Consider the following 22,180-nt stretch of genomic DNA (forward strand, 5'->3'; position numbering starts at 1 on the left):
TAAGATAATAAAGGCGAGATTTCACCCTAGACATTTTGAATCATTTTCATCCCAGCCTCTCCCAGCAGGCTGGCTGGGATTGTTCCCAGCCTGTTCTGTAGCAGACAGGTATGTCAGGCCACGCTACCTGCCAGATGAGCTCCTCAGGATACACAATCTCCTGCTACTTGCTGTTAACTAGTGTTGTGTTCTCCTGGGCTACAGAGAACTGCCACGAGCAATGAGAGAATCTCCTGGAAGATGGATCCCCAAGGGAGAGCTGCAGGGAACAACATTGCCTGCTGTGGAAAGTTTTACAAGCAGGCTGCAGTTACTGAGCACCCAGATGGTGAATGTTCCATGTTTGCTTTAAAGCAGCATCTCCACATCTAACCCTGCAACTCCCTTTCACAAAGAGCAAGCAGCTGAAAAGGGAGTGCTGAGGTCTCACAGCACCAGCTCTTCTGAACTAGTTCCCTCCTTGCCTGGACTTGATCAGTGTCACCCTCCCAAGAGCCTGAAAAATGGGAGAGGAGAAGGAAGAAAGTAGCTTTCCTGCAGGCAGGTTCACAAAATCTTCTGTCTTCCTGGAGTGGCTTCAGAGACTGCTCACACTTTTTAAAGAGTTTTTGTTCCTATTCCCAATGCTGTTTTTCTCTCTTAGTCCTCCTTATGGAAACTTTATTAATGGATCTTGTATTAATTTATTAATGGATTTTGTAGCCAGTGGAGTTGTACCCCTTACCCTGTGCACATAGGACAATGTGTCACCCCACAGACACTATTACACTCCAGAGCTTATGTCTTCCTTCCTAAGAAAACAGTGTCTAATGGTGGCAATTTGCTCAGTCAGGAATAATCCCCAGGAGGGGTTCACAGCTGGCCAAGGAGGGTTTGCTGGAAGGAGGGCTGTAGCTCCCCTCCTTCCCCTTGTAAGTGTCAGATGCAGCAGCAGCATCCCTGAGCTCTCTTTTTCTGCAAGGACTCTTAGACATCATCCTGTGCTTCAGCCACAGTCTCTATGTCTGCTGGTTCTGCTTCATGCCTCTCATCCCATCTTTGATCACTTGATGCTGGGGAATTGCTGGGAGCAATTGCTGGGACTTGTGTTCCAGATATCTCTTGGGAATCCAGCAGTCTCCTTCCCATGCAGGCACCAGCTGGCAGCAATCCATTCCTGCTCAGCCCTGCACCCAGACCATACACAAGCAATTTTAAATCCAGGGTGTGGACTAGCTGAAAATGACTAAGAAAATGAAAGATGACTAAGAAAAACAAGCTTTGTGTGCTGTGGAGTACATCTCCAGCCTGAAACAGCTGAAGAGCTCTAAATTCTGCAAAGCCCTGAGAGGTGCACAGATCTGATAACAGTGAGGCATCCCAAGAGCCAGAGTCCCTGCCTCCAGCTCATCTCCCAGCAGAGCCGAAAGCACGGCACTCATGCTGAAATCTCTGCCTGCTGGTCTTCCAGGAGTCTCTATCAGTGGAAAAACCTGCTCTGCCCACTGCTTTCCACTCCTGAGGAGAAAGTGGCTGTGCAAAGGAGGGATCAGGGCTGTCACCTCCTGCTGCAGCCTCTGCCCCTCATCCTGTCCATTTGTGACTCCGCGTCAAAGCACGGCAGGGCAGTGCAAGCCGTTGGCAGTTAAACACAAACTTGTCTGGGTGAACTTCACTCCTATCACTTGACTGATTTCTAACCCTCTGCATCTACAGTTCCTGTCATTCTTTGGCTTCTTCTGTCTCGTCTACTGTGGTTTTTCTTTAATTTTCCCCTAATACTTCCCGTAATTCCGGTTGCTATGCAGTGTTTCCAGGCTCAGCCGCCTGTAACAACCCCCCACCATGGGTGTGTGCAGCTTGGCTGCAGCGAGGACACTTTGCTGATTAATTTGCCTTTTTTTTTTTTGTATAGTTATTTTGGCTGCTTGGAAATAAAACTGTTACTAATACCTTCCCCCTCCTAGTGCCAATTAACTTCAGCAAATGAATCTTTTTCAAACCCATGCTTTGTGTGGTCTAGAGCAGGGTGCAGACAGTAGTATTAACTGTATGGCTTCATTTACTCCCCACTTTTGTTCTCACCAGGCCCATAAGGTGGGTAGAGGGGACAAGGAAGCAGCACAGTACGACTGCAAGTCAGAAATGGCTCATTTGGACATGTCCACATCTGGGCCATCACACTGGGTGATGAGGGGAATCCCAGAGGCTGTTTCCTCTACCAGAAGCTGGAGAAAGGAAAGGATCTGAGTCCTGTTTCCCCACATACTGCACGCATTCGCAGTCCCTGCACTGCAAAAGAACCATTTGATGTTTCATAACCATTTGGTAGTGCCTGAAAGGGAGCACAGTACAGTTTCCAAAGCTCTTCCAACAGGTGTGTTGTCACCTTAACTGCTATTCTGATCTGTAAACAGTAAGTTTCCAAAAATAATTGCCCAGCCTCTTGATTGCATCGTCCTCCCATCTCTCCTGCCAAAGGCCTACCCTGCAGGTCACGTTGCATTTGTGCAAGGAAGGTCATTCACCTGCCCAGGCTCCAGCCATACAGGTGAAGAAATTACATGATAATGTTTCTTCCCATTTTATGCATACATGGAGCCCCAAGATTACCTCCTTCATACATACAGTCCCATAATTTCCCTACTTAAATACATCCACCAACAAAACTGTCTAGTAAGTCATGCCCCAGAGGCTGAGCCTCGCAGGAATGAAAATGTGCTTTTGAAGCAGAGCAACTTCCTTGAGCTCCTGAGCCTCAGAAACAATTGTACAGCCAGAGGAGTCAATGAAAGGGGAAAATGCTGTTTAATGAAGTTGAAATGGTTGTTGTTCAGGGGCTGTTTTTCATGTGAATTCACCTATGGAGGAGGCAAAGCAGATCGCAAGGATGTTTGCCTACTCCTCCATTCAAAATTCAGAGGCCACCCACTGCAGGAGGGCAGACTGCAGAGAGGACTGAATCACACCAGTATATTCCCACTGAGTGAAGAAGCAGGAATAACTGCTGTGAAGAGCCCTTCCCAAAAACAAGAGATGCTGGGATGAACAGCCTAATGAATTGTGGCTTTTCAGCACATCAGTTTTTGCCATTAGTGTGAATACACCCCTCTAGAACAACTGGCTCTGCATGGGGGCTAGAGGGCAACACCTGCAGGGTTCCAAGTGGGAGCCAGCCTTGGATACCAGTGGAGTTAGGGAAAGGAGCAACTCCTGGTGACACTAACACTTCATTGCCTGGACAGTCATGTGTATGACCAGGGAGTCTCACATGGTACATTGTCTCAAATGGTGATACTAAAAAAGAAGCATTACTGCTAATAAGTAGAAAGTAAAATCCACACCAGCTCCTACGTATGGGCTGCTTAAAGAATTTGCAGTGATTACAGGTGTTCTAATAAACAAGAGATTAGCTCCCACACAAAGAACAAAAAAGAGTGGAAAGCATACTGGACAGTGAAGAAAAAAGTTAGCTAACTTGTTTTATGGCTGCAAATTAATAGTAATCCCTCAATGAGTCTACAGATGAAGAAACAAATGTATGTCTTATCAGCATTAACATGAAAAGTGCACTAAATTCTCTTCCCAAGACTTGATAATCCATCCCTAGCCCTTATACCTGTTGTATACCTGCTCAAACTCAAGAAGTCTTTTATTATTAGTCATTTAATTGCACGTATCTTTCTCCTCTCAACAGAAAACCTCCTTGCTTTGCCATCTTCACGTGTAAGAATAAATTTCAGGATAATCAACTAAAATGCAGTTGTGAAATGAGCAAACCAGCAATATCTCAGTGTTTCTAGGTGATCTATAGCCATCCTACCTGTCACATCCCTCATACACAGCCCACAGCCACGGCAGAGCCTCAGGGTCTTCATCCACAGACAGTCTAAGGGTGGAGGGCACCAGGTTTAACCATGTGGAGAACAGCAGGGGCTGAGTAGTCCCTCACTTGTCCATCCATAGCAAAAGCTGCTGCTCTTCAGAGGGACAAGAAACTAAGAGCCCAGGAGATCCCAGAACCAGCAGAACAGGGGTCTCACCAGTCACCCCAACATCTGAACCAGGCAGGCTGTGGGACAGCAATCAGCATCACCAAGGATCCAGATCATCAGGCAAGCTCATGGTGATAGAACAGAGTCAAAGTTTAGGTGGGAAATCATTCCACAGGCCAGATTCAGCAATACTGCCCAGGCCAAGTGCCCTGGGCTGAGTTTAAATAGAGCCAAAGGATGGGGTCGTGTGAGTGGAAGTGCCAGGTGAGGCTGGTCAGGGTGATTAGGGCCTTTATATTTGCAGCCCAGCACAGGGACAGTGTCATCACACAGGGGGAAATGCCCTTGTAAGGGAGTGTTATCAAAGTCAGTTCCTCAGGAGAAGCTCATTGTAGCATGGGAAAACAGGTCTTGGCAGAGGATCGGAAGTGAAAACCTCTTTATGTTGGTCATGGATTGTGTCATCTTCCCTGCCCCACAGCTAATGACAGAAAAATAAACTTGGCTATAGGCAAAAGCAAAGTGACCAGCAGTCTCCTCCAGCTCCGTGATACAGCTCTTCTCTTGGCAGAAGGAGGTCGCCTTGTCACTTTGGAGTGTCTTAGAAGTTGGTTGTGCCTCCAATAACGAGCAGTCAAGAGCTGTCTACTGAAAAGATGTAACCACTTGGTGCCTTCTCCTTGTAGCTTCGAAAGTGCAGCTGGGAGCAGGGCCGTCCTGACCAGCAGGTGGCTTTATTTTCCACTAAGGGAGGTTTGGAGGTGATTTTTTTTTACCACTCTTGTCCTAGGGGACTGAAATATCTTGACATGCAGAAAGCCCCTGTTGGCCAGGAAAGGGCCAGTGCATTTCAGGGACGGTGTGAAGGTGGATGTTGTTGTGCTCACCTTGTTGCACCTGCTGTAACCACCTGGCTGGGAAGGAGGGCTTAAAAGGAGCAGGTTGAACCTGTGGGGAGTGTGAAGATGTCTGGTTTCTCAAGGTGGGCTTAAAAGTAAGTAAAGTAAGTAAAGTAAGTAAGTAAGTAAAGTAAGTAAGTAAGTAAGTAAGTAAAGTAAGTAAGTAAGTAAGTAAGCTAATGCCTTATTGTAAGACTGCATTTTGCTTCTCAATTGCATTGCACTATGTGGTTCTGGCAAAGCAGAGCAAGAAGAAAGCTATGTCAAAATGTTTTTTACCTTGCTGTGAATTTCCTAACGGGCCTTCACAGGTAATTCAATGGTGCACTCCCTGCATGCTGGAGCTGTGGGTTTAACTTTGCCCCCCTCTGTGGGATCTTCAGGTGTCTGTGGGTTCACTGCTGGCCTCACAGAACTCACCCTTGGAGTAGGTGACTAAGCAGAGTGTGCTCTGCTTTAGCCAGGTACCCTGCTGCGGGGATTGCCAGGAGCAGCTGTGTGACCTTTTCTAATAAGGGGTTTCAGTGTATTAGTTCTTAAATTTGTTATTTTTAATTCCTTAAATATCCCTCTGCCTCTCCTGTGAGCAAAGCACCCCATCTGGCCCTCGCTCCCTGCTGTTACTTTGCATATCATTGCATCTCTGCTATTTCCTTTCCTGACTTGGAACTGTAAAGCCTTCCAGCTTCCCCTGGAAGAGGTGGTGCCCTCTTTTACTTTCCTGCTGCCTTCCCTGGGTGACTGCACCCAGTTCTATCACCCAGTGTTTGAGAATGGGATGTTAAAGGCTGAAGAGTGTTTCGAGTGAGCAGGGCTGTGCTGAGTTATGCAATGGCATTACAGCATTTCAATACTGTAATCCTCCCCAAAGCAGCTCACCATAGGGTTAAGAAAACAAAGTGCCAGTTTTTCAAGCAGAGAGATCTCGCTTTGTAGTGACACTGAATCTCTTCTGGATTGGGCTAGCGCGGAGCCTAACGTGCAGAAGAAGTGTTCAAGTTGTTTCACGTGGTGAGGCTTGCCTTAAACTTGTCCATGATGTCACTCACGTGTTTCTGCTCTGCAGTGTCTGGTTCTTAGCCCCTTCTAGCGGGGAAAGGAGGAGGCTGCAGGCCGAGTGTTGAGGTGCAGGTGAAATCCAGCTTGGGTATCGTGATGCTAATTAAACGTCCGTGAAGCACCATAACCTAACAGGCTATGCTGAGTTATAGCTCCCTGGTAACTCCTTGACCAACTCCATCAGCACAAAGCTCAGTGTCACATTGTGATATTGGAAATCGAGTTAACTTCTGCTTCTGATTTCTCGCTTCCCTCTGCATGACTGCTTGAGTCCTTCTCTCAGGATGGAAACGGCATTGTCAGGTTTCCCATCCTGCAGCCAGGATACCCTCTCTGTGAAGGACTGGCTGGAGTGTGTCCCTTTCTTTCACAGTGCAGCAGCAGGCAAAGGGAACAGCGAACAGCACCCAGAACAAGCACCAAATAGAGAAATGAGGAAAATTAGAGACAAGCAAAGGTATGTGGAAAAGGAGGCAACTCAGATGTGGTTAAGCAGGTGAATGTGGTGTGATGCAGAGTGCTGTGTAACACCCCTGGCCACAGAAGGTCTCCAGGAAGCAGGAGTGGTGTCACCATGGCACACCCGAGCCTCCTCCATGTCAGGAGAAGTAACACAGATGAGACCCCACACTTGAAAGAGAAGGATCTAAGAAAGAGCATGTCCATCAGCAGTAGGAATTGTGCTGTAGCAGTTGTGAAGCTGCCACTAGAGCACCTGAGAAACAATTGTCATGATTTATGATCCCACCAAAGCCAACACACTTGTGCCAACGGTGAGATTTGGTTTATTAATTGCTTTGAATGGGGTGTCATACGCTGACTCCCAGCTGCTTGGGTTGCAGTGAAATACAGATCTGCTCCTCTGACTGAGTCTGTGGACTGCACTTTAACAGTATCTGCTGTTTCCAGCATCCTGTCACAGACTTTCCATGTCCAGAACTCTTGGGTAAAGCTTAGGATGGAAGAATTCAGAGGTATTCGAGTGTCGGGGCACTGAAGGCAAAGCTGAGTTATCCTTGTGTAAATGGGGTATATATTTTTCTCCTGCTCTAGAGAGAGCCTTCACAGAGATTTGTCCCCTGTGGCAGGCTGAGTAGTTTAGGAAATGCTTTATAACTTTCATGGAAAGCTTTTGTGAGGGCATTTCATCTGCCTACATGTTTTGTAGATTACACATTTCAGAGCTTTTAATCAGAGGTGTGGAGTCCTTCTCAAATCGTGCCTTTCACCTCTTTTAAAGATCCTCTCATGGGGAAGAAGGCCCAGAGTATCCAGACCAGTACTGACCTCCCAGTCAGGACACTGAGAATCAGTGCAGCAGTTAGTTGATGGACACTTTATCTGGACACAGAACTGATGACTGATGTCTCTATGTATTGAGATCAAACCTGATGCTCTGATCAGAAAATCCATGGAAGGTAAGACTTTTAAAGTGCCTTTTTCAAGTGAAATAAAACTCAGTAAATTGTGCTCTGCTGGACAAGAACAACACAGCCAAGTGCAGAAGTGCTCATGGTTATGAGAGAATCAATTAGGGCATGTTGATGAATAATGCATGTGCAGCTTAGGAGGGATGGATGACATCGGTTTTATTTTTGTACTGTTAATTGAGAGTGATTCTAGGACAGAAAAAAGCACAAAGGGAAGATGAGGAAATTCTGGTCATAGCAGCAGAAGCTGGAGGCTCATCAACTATACTTCCTGTCCATTAAGCTGTAAAAACCTCAGGAAGAGGAATTGTACTTATGTCCTCTACAGCTCCTAATCCATGTAACTGATACTGCCCAAGAACCCAATTCAGACTGTAAATGATATGAGCATTTAAAGAGATAGAAGTTGAAGCTGTTGCTTTGAAATCTGATGGCCTTTCCTGTGTTAAGATAATGTCTGCCTTGCTCTTTTGGGATCCAGCTGTAGGGCATCAGTCAGCTTTATTTATCCCTAGAGGTGAGGCTCTGCTGTTCCTTTGATGTACAGGGATTTCTGAAGCAGAGCTGCACTGGGATGGTGGAGAAAGCTTGACACCCCGGTGGGAAATGATCTGTTGCTGCTCACATGTGGCAAAGTTCCCCACATACTGGTATGCAGGTCAAAATCAACTGCTCTTCAGATCTTATGGGTCTCCCCTTGGGCCTGTGCACTAGTTGGGTTTGACAAAGCTAAGTGTTGACTCTGAGACTGAAACAACTGCTGCAGGGTAGAGCAGGAGCCTGGCAAAGCAGGGGGAGTGCTCCACATCCCTTTGCTTTGGTGTTTCCCAACGCCCAGATAAGGGAATTTCCCCATGCTTGGGTGCCTGCCCAGCTCAGAGCAAAGTCTGCTGCAGGTGCCCAGTAATATTTACCTGAGGCAGAGGACATGAGGGAAGGACAGAGGGCACACACTGTGGGGAGCAATCAGCCACTGGCCTGAGGAACTGTGTCAATTTGTTGTTTGTAGAACACTTCTCCTGGTGGCTGATGTGTGTGGGAAAGGCTGTGAAGGCACTTGGAGGGTTGTGTAGGTGACTGCTGGGGGTCAACCACTGATCCCACCTGGAGGATTTCAGACCTTTTTTTTTTTTATTTGCTTACTCTGAGGAGTCACCACTTCAACCTAATCCTCCACAGAGATGGTCAAGGACAGCTGGTACCTCTTTAAGGAGCCAGAGCTGACATGTGTGGTGGGACTTGAGGTCACTCATGTTTCCTTGAGCTTGCTACCCCAGTTCTCTCTGGATGGTGTAACTGCAGCCTCAGTGTTGCAAACCAGCAACTTACACTTGCTGCTTGGACTGAATGCTTTTGGTGGTGGCATCTGTGAGTGTCCTGAGGCTGCACTGGGAGCTGCCTGCTGGGAAAGCATGGGAGATGTGGAGCTGTGTGAAGGGACAAGCACTGCAGTGGGACTGTGCAGGCAGCCCCCCCGTGCCAAACCCAACCCAACATGTCCACTGGACAACATGGATGTCTGATTGCAAAGGTTCATTGGCTGTGGAAGATAGTGGTTTTACATCTATACAAGTCAAGAATTATTTTCTAGGTCTGTTTTAGCTAATTTTATAGAAATAAGGAGGAGGTGCTATCTGCTGGAGTGCTCACAGGGGTGGCCTGTGAAGCAGACATCCTCAGCCAGACTGTGCTTGTCACTGCTGCTGTGGAGCAAATGCCTAAAGTGTAACATTTTTCAATGTTGTCATGTGGGATAAAAGTCCATAAGGAGTCTTTGCTGCCCTGCTGGGGGCCCTCCTGCCTGCTTTAACCTGCACTTGTTCCATTGCCTCTGAGGCCTCCATCATCATCCCTCTCTCTGAAGGTCTCCTCTGTGTGACCAAGACAGGGAAGAAAAACCTGGAATTTAGTGTCACATTTAACAGCAGAAGGTCCCATGGAGGATTTGGAGGTGTCTAGGTGGGGAGGAGGGTGAAGGTTTACTGTGATCCCTCATGCCTTTGCCAAGTCCCCAGAAGCACACTGTTTGTGAGATGGGTCTGTGGTGCTACGGTCTTTTTATTTTGGATCAGCTCTGGCTTCCCTGAAATCCAGGAGACCCTTGAAGGACTAAGGGTTGAGTTACACTGGCCATGCTCAGGCTGCCAGTACATATCCAGAGTCACATACCAGTTTCCTGCTTCTTTTCTTTCTCTGGGCCTGGGGAACCAGACAGGCACTTTCTCTGCTGGCCTTGTTCTTTTTCTTTCCTCTAACAGACGGGCACATCGAGCTCCTGGTGCTGTGCAGGACGAGCAGCAGGCGCTGGGTGCGGTGTCAGCAGTGTCCTGGCACTGATGGAGGCTGTGGAATGCTGGGCTCTCTGTCCATGGGACCACAGCCAGCCCGTGGAGGTGAGTGATGAGCTCTCGTCTGAAATGCTGCCTGCGGTTTTGGACACCCCTGGTTTGTGAGAGGGGTCAATTCCAGTGAGTCCTGGGGAGGCTGTGGAAGGGTTGGAGTGTAACAGGCTGAGGAAGTGGGAGTGTCGAGCTGGAGAAGGGTTTGGGTGGACTCTGGTGGTTGTCCAGTACCTGTGGGGAGGGTGTGGAGGCAGCAGAGCCACGCCGGTGGCAGCAGAATAAGAAACAGCGTTTGTGAACACAAATGGGTCCTGTATCGTGCTGGGTACGAGGGAAAGTTCTGTCCTGTGCAGAAGCCCATCGCGGAGGGGGGGCTCGGAGCCTGATGGGTTTTCATGTACGTGAGGGTATTTAATACCTGACAGGACAAGGCCCAGAGCTGAGCTCCGCAGTGTCCCTGCCTTGAGGGGCAGAGACCCCTCAGCCTCAGTGACCGCGGGACCCTGTGACAAATTAACAGCTCCTCACGGGGGGTGGGGGGTTGCCCCCTCGCAGTCACGCTCCTCATAGCCGATGGCACGGGCAGAAGCAGCCGGGGCTCCGCGGCCGCATCCCGCCACATCCCGCTCCATGCCCGGGATGGGCCCCGGGACCCGCCGGGCCGGGGGCGCCCCGCGGGGCCGGGGGGAACCTTTCTGCGCCCTGCGGAACCTTCGCGGCGGAGGCGCCTGTTGCTGCCCGGGGGACGAGGCGGGCGCTGCGGCGGGGGGCGGCCCCGAGCGGCGGCGGGGCCCGAGAGCGGCGGAGGCGGGAGGAGGCGGCGGCGCGGCCGCAGCTCCCGGGGCGCCCGCAGCTCCCGGGGCCGCCGGGCCGCAGCCCCCGCCGGCCGCCCAGGTGAGAGCGCAGCGCTGCGGGGCCGCCGCCACAATGGGAGCGGAGCGGGCCGGGCAGGGGCGCGCCCGGGAGGCCCGCCCGCCCCGCCGGGGGTGTGCGGGGAGCGGCGGCCCGGGGTGGGCGCTGGGCGGGGGAGCGGCCCCCGAGGGGCTGGGGGTGTTCCGGGGCCGGGCGGAGGGGCAGCGCCGCCGGGCCACCCGGGGGGGCGGGTCCCGGTGCGGTGCGAGGGGCCGGGGTCTGCGGGGCTGGGCCCGCCCGGGCACCACCGTGCCCGGCTCAGCGTCCTGCCCAGCCCCGGGCCTGGCTGTGGGGGCGCGGGGGGCTCCACCTGCCCTCCGTGCCGTGCCGGGGGTCCCGGGTCAGCCCGTGCTGGCGGCGCGGTGCCGAGCCGGGGCGGCCCGGCGGGGCCTGGGCACAGCGGTTGTCACGCTCTGTGGTGGCCGAGCGGCGCTGATCGGTGGGACTGGTGAGCACGGGCTGTGGGACTGCTGAACTGACGTGCAAAGTCGTTATTTGGTGCCCGTGTGAGACTTGTTGGTGAGCTTCGGAGGGGGGAGGCTCGGCGTGCAGAGCTGTTACCTCTCCTCGCCTGATCCCGTCTCTCGGCTTTTTAACTTGCTCCCTCCGAGGAAGAGTTTGCAGGTGACTTTTGCTGGTGGTTACGTGGGTGACTGGACGTTTCGGTGCTCACGTCTGAGAGATGCTCATAAACCCCTTTGGATTCCCCTCCTGCTCTTTCATTGATATGTGCAAAACTGGTGCTTTAAAACGTTCTTGGTACATCCCCTCAGTCTGTGTGCAGGTGAGGAATTCTTATTTAAAAAAGACCAAACAGTGAAAGTTCAGGGTTACTTTTTCCAATTTTTTTATGCTGATAAGATAGTAATGGTCACATTTACTTGTCTTTATAACTTTATAAATGTTGGATATCCTTTGTATGGTTATGCAAGCATCATGCTTGATGAATAATCACTTAGCCTGTAGGAAATCACTGCAGAAACTTCTGTGTTGGTTCAGGATGTTCCTGCTGCCTGGTTGGAGGTGGTAACTCCCCTTCCTGGCTTAGAGTAATGGGCCTGGTGAGTGCTCTCCTTCTGCTTCAATGCAGAATCAATTAATTTAGAATAAACAGCCTTTGTTTTGGTAGTTCTGCTCCATGGGCAGCAGCACCCAGCAGAGGAATGAAAACCAAGCAGCCTGCTTGGACCACTGCAGGTGTTCCTGGTGGGAGCTGACACAGCCTTGGTTTGCTAAGGGAGGCTTCTTTCCCCAGGTGTGGAGCTGTATGCCCCAAATAGAGAGAGAACAGCACAGCTTCTTCCCCTGTGACCTTATCGGCACCAGAATCTAGGGGTTGTTCCTTGCCGGTAGGTGCTGAATGTGCCATTTACAAGAAATAAACAGTTACTGCTTTAAGGGAGAGCTGTTGTGGCTGGGTGGCGTTTTCTGGGTTGACACTGCCTCAGAGTGAGCACCACCTTCTCCCAAAAAAGCTCTGAGGGTTTAGTCTGTGTTCCACTTGTACTGCACTCAGTTAACCGGAAACTTCTGTGTCTCTGAAACTTGGAATTCCAGATTTGATGTTCACGAGTATTGCAGATCCTGGATGGGAACATCCTGTGGTCTTTTGAGGAGAAGAACCAAGCAACGTGGTTTTTGTCTCATCTCAACAGTGGTTGCATTCTAGTGAAGATTTGTAAGGTATAACCAGGCATAGAAGATTGTAACAGAATGTTTGTGGTGTTCTCCAGCATCCAAGTTGATGTCGCAGAACAGTTCAGGCTGGAAAGGGCCTCAGGAGGTGTCTAGTCCAACCTGCTGCTCAGAGCAGGATCTACACCAAGTTCAGAGCGGGATTTTGTTCATTCAGGTCTTAAACCCTCCAAAGGCAAAAGTTCATCAGTCTCTGTGTCCCTGTTCCGATGCTTGACTGTCCCCTCCAGGAAGAATCTCCTCTCTAGGCCAGGTCACCACCTCCACCGTTGTACTTTGTGTCTCATGTCCCGCTGTGTGTCTCTGTGCACACTCTGTGTCTTCTTGATGGCCTCCATGTAGGTGTGGGAGAGCTGCACATAGTGTCTCCAATGGGTCTGGAAAGTGCTGAGTGAAAGGGAGTCATGTTTTCCCTGGGTCAGGGTGGCTGTGCTCCTGCCCATACAGCCCAGAGTGCTGTTAGCTTGTACAGCTGCCGGGGTGCACTGCTGGTTACGTTTCCTGAGTGCAGGTACAGGTGTGTGCGTGGATGGGTTTGTGCACACACACAAATCACACCCACATCAGGTGCGAGCTGATGTTTCTCACCCTCCTGCTGTGCAGCTCTGGAAGGAGCCTCGTTGATGTGTACACGTGTGTGTGTGTGTGTGTACACAGATGTCAAATCACTCCTGCAGCACTGAGCAGTAGTTTTTCCACCCTTTTCCTCATATGTCTTTAGTGGTGACTGTGGGCTCCTTGGCCATTCCTAACTCTTGTGCTGTCACATGTACCCTGGCTGGTTGTGCCTCCCAGCCTGCAGGTCTGGCTGCTGTGTTGCCTTCACTTTGTTTCTCAAAATTTTGTTGTTTCAAACGCTTCTTTGTGATGTATCAAGTTACGGTGCTAGGAAGGGAGTGGCAGTGGAGTGAAGCTTTTCCCGTGGGGATTGATTTGAATCCCATTGGATCAACTTCAAATCCAGAATGTAACAACGTAGGAAGTGTGTTTTCAAATATGGTTGTTTATGGATGTGAGTTAAATGAAACATTTAGGTACAATATTGTTAAGAATGCAATTAGTTGCAGTGCAACTAATGTTTGTGTAATTTCTTTGAACTTGTTTCCTTCAGGTGCTTAGGAGTTTTTGGGAAACTGTAACTGTAGGATAAATATTCTCTGTTTACAAGGACTCTTATTTTAAACTTCATTCTGGAGAACTTGGTTCCTGCAGAGGTAAAAGTACCAATTGCTATTCCTAGATCCTTGGTACAGATGTAATTTTGAGATGCGTGTTTTCTGCTTACACAGAATAATTTCTACATTATATTTTCCTGATTGTCAAGTATGTCGAGTTAATTACAGATGAATTTGTTTCAGAGAATGCTCATCTCAAGATGGGAATTTGTTGTGTTTAAGCAACATTTGTAGCTACATAAAAATAAAAGAATTTATAAAGAGCTGTGGTTTCCCCTGCCTCCCAGGTTGGCACTTACTAAGTACTTTCACCAGCACAGAAGAAGTCAATGTTTAAGTTCGGACTTGCAGAATAACATGTGTAAATCTGATATTTAGGTAATTTGAAACAATGAATGAAAATTTAATTTCTACTTAACTTTTAGAAATCTTACACTTAATTTTCTAGGACTTTGTAGAAACAGAGTCTTAAAGATGAAGGGGAATATTAAAGGAACACCATTTGTTGTTTGAGAAAGGGACAGAATTAGCTGATGAAATCGAATGTCATTACATACGGGGAGAAGGAAGAAGAGGGAATTACAGGTAGCCATAAGAAGGGAAAAATTGTTAAACAGGCACCTTTAGAAGCTGGTTGGACTTATGAGAATATGGCAGTGTTGTTTTGTAGGTTGTTTTTTGAAGTCATCATTCTTTTAAACTAGCTAGCTAATGGCATCTCATTCTAAGTAATACTAAGTTACTGATCAGTATTTTGTATGTGATAACCAGCAAATGCCAACTGCACATGTTTTCTGGCAAAATTAGTATACCTGAAGTTGAAACAAGTTTTGAGAAGGGGAGGAGGGGGAAGATTAAAAAAATATATATTGCTTTCAGCTATGCAGATATAAAACTACGTAAGAATAACAAGATTTGTTACTTTGAAAAATACTTTGAAGTATAGAATATAGGCTTTCAGAAATTCTTGAAGATCAGACATACCATTGACTCAATTTTATGTCTGATGTGGAATAGCAGAATTTGAGTCCTGTGAGCGAGGCTGATTCAGTGCTATGGCAATCTCAGAGCAGCTGTGATAATTGAAATCTTGTTCTTGCTCGGTGGTAATGATGGAGTTGGGGTCAGTCTGACACCTCCAAAAATCTTGTGGCATTTTGAAGGTAACTAGAACTCACTTGAATTGTTACATCACTTAAATTTAATAGCAGCATTTTCAGCATGCTCTAAAATGTGCAGGTAGGAACAGTGATTTGAAGCCCTCTGGGGTGGCCTGTCAGCTTGTCCCAGAGCTGCTGTTCTGAGGGTGTACCTGCAAGTTGAAATGCACAAGCAAAGGCAGGAAGAATGATCCAACTTGGGTTTTAGTGACAGCTGGTTATTCAAACATCAGAAAAGACATAAAGGCTGGCATGCACTTATCTGGAGGAAGTATTGATTCTGTGCTGGAGAAAAGTGCTGAATAACTTCGTGACTGAAGGCATCATTCAAAGATGCAGAAATCTTTAGGGGAAGTCTTTTAGCCAGTTGCTTCAAAACAAAGCTGAAGGACTCTGTTAGATGCTATCAGCGTGGCTTGTGGTATAAACACGGAGTGCAGCGTTCAAACCATGTAAGCAGTGCCCTCTGTTACTGCCCTAAATCCTGGGAGGAGTTTCTGAGCTGCAAAGTGCAGTTACCACTGCCTTCTCAGACAGCTGTTTAAAATGGAGAAGAGTTGATGAGATGAACCTGCCTCTTGCTGATCTGACTCAAGTGACTCTCCTCCTCTCCACGTGCACACACAGTGGCACTGGTAGGAGCCTTAGTAAGTGGCACTGGCACAAAACACTTTCTACTGCTATACCTGAAATGTCAAGCCAAGAATTAAGCACATTAACAGAATTTCTCTTCTGCCACTGTAACTGGTTCTATGCTGGTGGACTTTTTTCTGGCAGATAAGTAGAAAATCAAAGTTGGAAAAGCTCAGTGTACCCATGTGCTCTCCTGTGTTACAAACACTTCAAAACTTAGGCTGAGCACGAGGAGGACTTTGATCGAGGCCTCACATGCAAAACAACACTCTTTATATAAGAAAGCCTAAAGAGAGGCACTAAACTTATAAAAGCAATTAACGGGGTTTTGCAGTGATTTGGCAGATTACAGGCAGATAACTTTACTCCGGCTTCTCTGTTGCAAACCAGCTTGATCTAATTAACAAAGAACTGGAGCTATACAAAGGCAGAATTGATTACAGAATGTGCAGAACCTGGCTGATCAGGTACAAGGAGTTTCTAGGGCAAGCACAGTATGGGAAATAATTGAAATGTGGTGGAAGTAACATAGTCTTGACTTTTAGTTTCTTCCCTTCACAGTGAAAATTTTTACGTCAAACTTTAACTTGTGAAGAAAACATTTCTAGCCCAACAGAACTGTGGAAATGACATTTTAGAGACATGGCAATTAATCAAAGATTTTCTGTAGTCTCTGAGAAACTCAAGTCTTATCTAGGACATCAGCATCAATTAAGTGTGGGTTATTATATTTGAAGTTGTTGAATCCAGAATAAATAGGTTGTTGAAGTGTATCGATCTCAGGTGAATTGCTGCAGCTGTTTGTTGCACCCAAAGGCTAATACAACAACCAACCAACCAACCAAACCCCAAACCAGCCAAAATCCATGGGCCTGACAAAGCCTGGAAAGGGATTGTGGAGCAGAGAGGCTCATGCTGCCTGCTGAGTCAACTTGGAAGATGGGATGTTACTCGAAAAGGACTTGACTGAGGAGGGCTGGTGGTAGGATTTACTTAAAATTAGTGAAGTAAAGGAAACTCTTACATGGCTGGTGAGTGGCAGTACTCTGGAAGACCAAAAAATCGTAATTAAAGCTCTTGTATCAAAAATACCTTACAAATGGGATTTGTGTGGTAATTGTATTCCCATGCCTGCCTCAGTCAACGAGAGTGTTGTTGAGAAGTGAATCTTGTTCAACAGAGACAGTGTCGTGTATGATCTGTGAGTCAAAACCTAGATTAAAAATAGTAGATGGGGAAAGTAGAATATGAATGGAGTATTTTTCAGGGATTTGTAGTAGGTCCACGGCTTTGTAGTATTTTTATCAGTGGCCTGGAAGAAAACATGAAATTAGAGCTGTTCAAATTTGTGGATTATGTAAAGGTTGTGCCTGGGTGGTGAAGCATGAAGAAGGAACGGCAGCTGTACAGTGTCCTCTGAGTTGTTTGGGTAACTGGGTCTAATATGGCCAAATATGTTTTTATAGAGCTGGAGCACAACCTTGTGCTTGTTGTGGGAAAGACTGGAGGCTGTAGGTTTGGAATACAGAGTTGTGCTTCCAGAAACCAGTGACCTTGGAAAGGGCGGCAGGAGCAGAGCAGATATATGGCAGTATGTGAGTCCTCAGCTAATGTACATCCATAAGGACAGGAAATACTGAATAAGGACAGAGGTGAAATCAGATGGGGGGTGTTTTGATGAAGTTTAATGTTGGTGTTTTTAGAGAGATGTTCAAAAGCAACAAAGATATAGTGTTCAATGTTGCTTGGGTGATTAAATCGCTCATTAGAAAACTACTTCTTAGTGCTCAGTTGGTTTAGCTTATCACTGGGTATTTAAAAGTTTCTCAATTTTCTTTGGGCAGAATAGGCTGTGTACCAAAGGGCTCTTTAATTTAGTGGAAAAAGATAGGATAGCAGCCAGTGCCTGGAAGTTAAAAAGATTATTTCAAATTAGGAAAAAGGCACAGATTGTTAACAATGAACATGATCAACCACTGAAGGCATTAGGAAGATGCTTGTAAGTATTAAGGGGAATTAGGATGTCTCCATCTCTCGAAGTCATCGAGTCAGGATGGAGTATCATTTGAAATATATGCATGAGGAAATGCACTGTACATGTAGGAGTGTACCTGCCACCATACAGGTGCAGGAGCATTTGCACATGCTGAACTGATCTCACCCAGTTGTGTTCAGACCAGGCCTCCCTTCCTGCCCCTGCCTAAAGTTAGTCAAGTGATCTGATGATGATAGTTGTTCGTTTATAGCACTCCTTTAAATCTATTAAGTATACCTTGTCTCTCAAGGGAATAAATGTGCTCGTAAGAGCCATGTATTTAAATGAAACAAAATGTTTGTGATCTGTGTTTTTTTGTTTGTTTTTTTTTTTAGGAAACACAGTCATATTCAGTGATGGGGAAAGGAAGGGGTTGTGTGGGGAAGGACAGGGATGGCTGTTTCATTTCCTGAACTACACTTTCCCAATCTTTTTCCTCAAAGAATCTGATAATGTGCTCTCAAGAAGTTTACTCCAGTAATGAGTAGTCATTACATTTGGAAAAAAATGTTTTTTCATTGGGGAAGAAATTGCATGTGCTCTTGCTGTGGCACAGGTAGCTCTGGGTGTGAATGAGTAAGGATGCAGTGTCTTCTCGTCTCTGCTGGTACAAAACCAGTGTTTTCCTTGTCCAGCAAAGGGATGGTTTCTGTTTTGTCCTGCCTGCCAAAGTGGTGAAGGACCATAGCGAGGAAAAAAGCTGTGAGTCCTCTCCTGCCTTGGCCATTAGGGAGAGGATTGATTGCCTGTGGGTTCACAGTGGCCCATCGGGACCATTGGTTTGGGATGTTTTCCTAAACCCTTCTGGAAGTACGATGGGAGCCTGTCTGGTCGTGACAGCAGCTGATGCCTGGTAGGCACCTTTCCAGATATCCTGATCTTTTCCCCATCACAGGATGAGTGCATGCCCAGTCATGTGTCGGAGGAAGGGCTGTGGGAAATACAGGAGCTGGGTGCTCTGCTCCTGGCAGATTGTCGCTGGATGGCCTTTTCCTCAGGTGTTCCCTTGGCTTCCGTAGGGAACGGGCATGTGCATCAACAGCCCTTGTGCAGAAAGGATGTTTCCAGCAAGCACCAGATGTAATATGTCTGTTCAGGACCTCTGGTTTTGGGGAAGGGCCAGCACTATAGCAGATTACTTCTTTTGTCACCGAAAGAGACTGTCCTGCTCAAAGAAGTTACCTCCTCACAGCATTTTCCAGCCAAGTGCTACCTTTCCCCCTCTGTTGCTTATTTTACTATTTCATCAAGGCAGGCAAGGTCTTGTATTCTTTTCTTTGCACTCTCGGGCTGGCCTGTGCAGGAAGGCTTAGAGATAAAATCCTTTTGTTGTGGGAAGCTGTTTATATTTTAATCTTTGAATTTCCTTACATTTTGGAGGGGGTGTATCTCCCCTGCATCTCTCGCTCTCCTTATTATTATCATCTTGTCTGACCCATTTTGCTGACAAAGAGAAGGCAGTGAAGAGAGACAGAAGTGGTTATAACTGAACGGGTTTTTGCTTGCAGTCTTACAATGACTCCACTTTTTCTTTCTTTTCTAATTTTTTTTTTTAAGTGATCTGCTGGCTTGTTTTTGCAGTTGCTTTTTGGTAGGGAAGATTGAAGGTGAACAGAGTTAATCGTCCGGGAGTCTGGATAAGATTTTGGGGATGGGGATAGATTGTAGAACTTAGGAGATAAAGATTTGTGTTTTTTCTACTTCATTTTGTCTTGCTGTGCTGGAACTCCTCCTACATCTGATATCAGACAAGTGTCTTTCTCATGGCTGCTGAGGGGACCTGTCTCTTCTTTCCTCACCTGCATCTTTGCTTGGCTGTGACATTGTTTAGTATAAGCTGTAAAATATGAAAAAGTTTACCTGTGGCCTGGATCAGAAAATTGAGACCAGGGGTTTCTGGAGGCGCAACTTCTGTCTTGTGAGAAAAAAGGATAAGAGAAGACTTTTAGGACTTCATGCCAAGGGTAATTATGCCTCCTTGAACAGTTAGAGTGAAGTTGTAGTGCTGAGGGGAACGAGCACAAAGCAAGCAGGGGATGTGCATGAGAGGCTTCATATACTAATATGTATTTATGATCAGAACTCCACAGTGGCTCTTGGTTGCATCTTGGGGAAAGGTCTATGTTCTAGGACAGCCCAGGAATATCTACTTATCCCAGACATAATAAGATACAACATAAAACCAAAGAAAGGCAGAGGGCTGAAACAAGTGATTTGTTTATTTAGGTACTAATAATTAGCCCTTGATCTCAAGGAAGGGTATCATGACCAAAGCAAATTCCACTTCATGAGCTTAAAGAAATTACCTATTTGTTCTCATGGTGCAGATTGCATCACTTCCCTTTGTCATCCCACAGAGCTGTTCCTTTAACAAGTCCTGCCTGAGTGCCTTCAGGAGGGAACCTGCCCTGACCCAGAGAAATTTCTGTCAGTGCTAGTTATGAGTTTCTCGAGGTCAGGGCAGCTTATCTTCCTGTTCCCTAGAACAGAGCCTTGTCCTGTCTTTGCCCACGTGTAGCTGCAAGGACCCGTTCACACAGGCTCTCACTAAACATGTTACATGAGGAGGTCTGTGGGTATTTTACTTTGAGCTCTGAGCAGTTTAGAAGTATTTGCTCTGGGGAGAGATGTGCACAGCAAGGGTGTCTGACTGCATGATGTAATTTATGATTCTTTTGCCCTTTGAGTGGCAATTGCGTTGATTTTTCAATTAAAAGAGCCCAGCAAAATGAACTTCAGAAATAAATACCTCTACACAAACCACAAAGTGATGCCATGACTATTTAAAGAAAGGGACAATTGAGAAGATTAAGTCTGGAAATGTCCATGTTTCAGCTCGAATACATGCACCATCCTTTTAGTTGGTGTTTGTGTCAAAGGCAAGGAAGCTTTGTCACAAAGACCATCACTTTCTCAAACCAAAACACTGTCTGTGCCCTGTACTGGAGCAGTGTCTGGCTGCCAAGAGCATGGCCTTGGTGACAGTGACTCCAGCTTGGACAGCCCAAACCCAGGGCTGCATATTCCCACCCTTTCACTGTTTTTTCCCTTTGTGCCTGCACAGCTGTTCTTGCAGCTTCGTAGTAAATCACATTTGGGAATGGAATTTTGCTTCCAGGTAGTTTTTCAGCTGAATCAGTTTGGTGTCCAGCCACGAGAGTTGTGCTGGCACAGTGTGGGAGCGGTGTGTGAGTGGGAAAGAGCAGCTGCTGCCGAGGGTGTGTTCAAGGCCCGAGAGGCTGCAGTCAGCAAGAGGGAAAATGGGTAATTTAATCAAGGCCAAATGTTTATTACCCTTCTGGTGCCTGTGAAATCTGAAAACTGTCTGTCAATGTCAAGGCATGTCTCTGTCTCTCTAATTGGTGAGATTAGCATCAGATTTTGGTTGCTATCTTCTGTTTGTTGCACTCTTTTATTCAGTCTTTGCATTAATTATTTGCATCACTTGCTGATGAAAGTGAAAGGAATAGCATTCCTGGTGTAATGTAACTGTCCAGAGGTTTCATTACTCTTACAGCATCTTGTGTGAAAAGGCAGCTGGCTGCAGCTTCTCCTTTCCAGAAATAGTGCAAGAGCTGTATATTCATTCCTTAGAAAAAAGTGCCAGGGTTATGGAATGCACCTCAGCAACTAAACACAACCTTCCGGGCATAGGAAGTGAGAAAAATCAGCTTGTGTTTGCAGGGGATGTTGGGGTGGGGGAGGTATCAGGAACAAAGAATATTTTCTTAAATCAAGAAGTTGTTGTAGGAGTGGTGTCATCAGTTGGGTTTAAAGTTCCTTGTCCGTAGATGTCAAGAAATTGAGGGAGCAGCACCAAAAAGTAAACCTTATGGAACCAGCACCTTTCAATGCTTAGTATGTGAAGTGTCCTGCAGGCTCTAACCTTGAAAACCAGGTTGTCAGGGTGACTGTTGCGTGGAATAGTTACTGATTTTGAGATCAGATATTTGGGGAAAAGCTGCTACCCCAGAAGAGAAGGGTTTTTTTATTTTCCCTCAATCTTGGGATGTGGTCCAGTTATCTGTGGAGGAGAATTTCCTGGGGAAGCTTTTGGGGTGGGGGGTTGGAAGCTCTTAACTCTGGACAATGCATAGTATGATTTACCCTAGCCAGCATTTTAAAGTTTCTGTCCACTGCAACTTCACATCCTGTTCTCCAATGAATGGGAGTAGGTCTTTATTAGGTGATCTGAATTTGTTTATTCTATAATGACAATGGTTAACTACTTGAGAGAAATAAGACCCAGATAATGAGTAGAGAACACTGAGGAAGTGGGTGATCTGCTTAGTCATGCACTCTATAGGAAAATGCTTTTGGGTTGTTGGCTTTTTTTTTTCTGTTTCTCCCTTAAAAAATAATTTAGATATGCCTTTTTCTTCCTTCTGTACTTACCATAGCACTAATGAAAAACAAGAGAGGAGATCTTATATTTCAATTAAATCAATACTTCTGGTCAGTGAAATGCTTATTTTAACAGAGTGAGATACAGAGCTGGTAGCCTGTGGGCTAGTGTGGAACCTCTTTGTGAATATCTGTCCTTTTATTGTGATAAGAAGGTGCATCCTCCAGAAAGTCTTTAACTTCCATCATTTACCTCTTTCATTCCTAACAGAATGAATGAAGTTGATTGAGATTTTACAGCATTGACAGTAAGTCTTCTCTGCAAGTGCCATGTAACCAGTTTTCTCTGTTAAAGAATCTTACTAATTGTAGCCAGAATCTCCCATCAAACCAAGAGTTGTAGTTACTGTTTAAATGTCTTACTTCAGCCCAAATCAATAGTGGTCAAGAATTTCTATAATTAGACAAATGGGCAGGTTCAGTGAAATGAGTGGGTGAAAAACTCAGTGGCCAAGCCTAGAG

At 46.6% G+C, this 22,180-nt stretch overlaps 1 protein-coding gene across 5 annotated transcripts in view; it reads left to right on the plus strand.

Annotated features, from left to right (window-relative positions):
- Positions 1–10,545: 10,545 nt before the first annotated feature.
- RAD54L2 (RAD54 like 2) overlaps positions 10,546–22,180 on the plus strand; it is a 68,896-nt gene continuing 57,261 nt past the window's right edge. For 2 of the 5 annotated variants that reach the window (XM_039378184.1, XM_027731656.2), the window contains exon 1: positions 10,546–10,598. The gene's annotated coding sequence lies outside the window, so the exon portion shown is untranslated. Of the gene's footprint in view, positions 10,599–11,145; positions 11,241–11,871; positions 11,966–22,180 lie in introns of those variants that run through there. The other 3 variants (XM_027731569.2, XM_027731325.2, XM_027731395.2) reach the window with 3 other exon arrangements.

This window comes from Pipra filicauda, unplaced genomic scaffold, assembly GCF_003945595.2.
Source record: "Pipra filicauda isolate LSUMZ 115617 unplaced genomic scaffold, ASM394559v2 scaffold102_size2360937_pilon, whole genome shotgun sequence".
NCBI lineage: Eukaryota > Metazoa > Chordata > Aves > Passeriformes > Pipridae > Pipra > Pipra filicauda.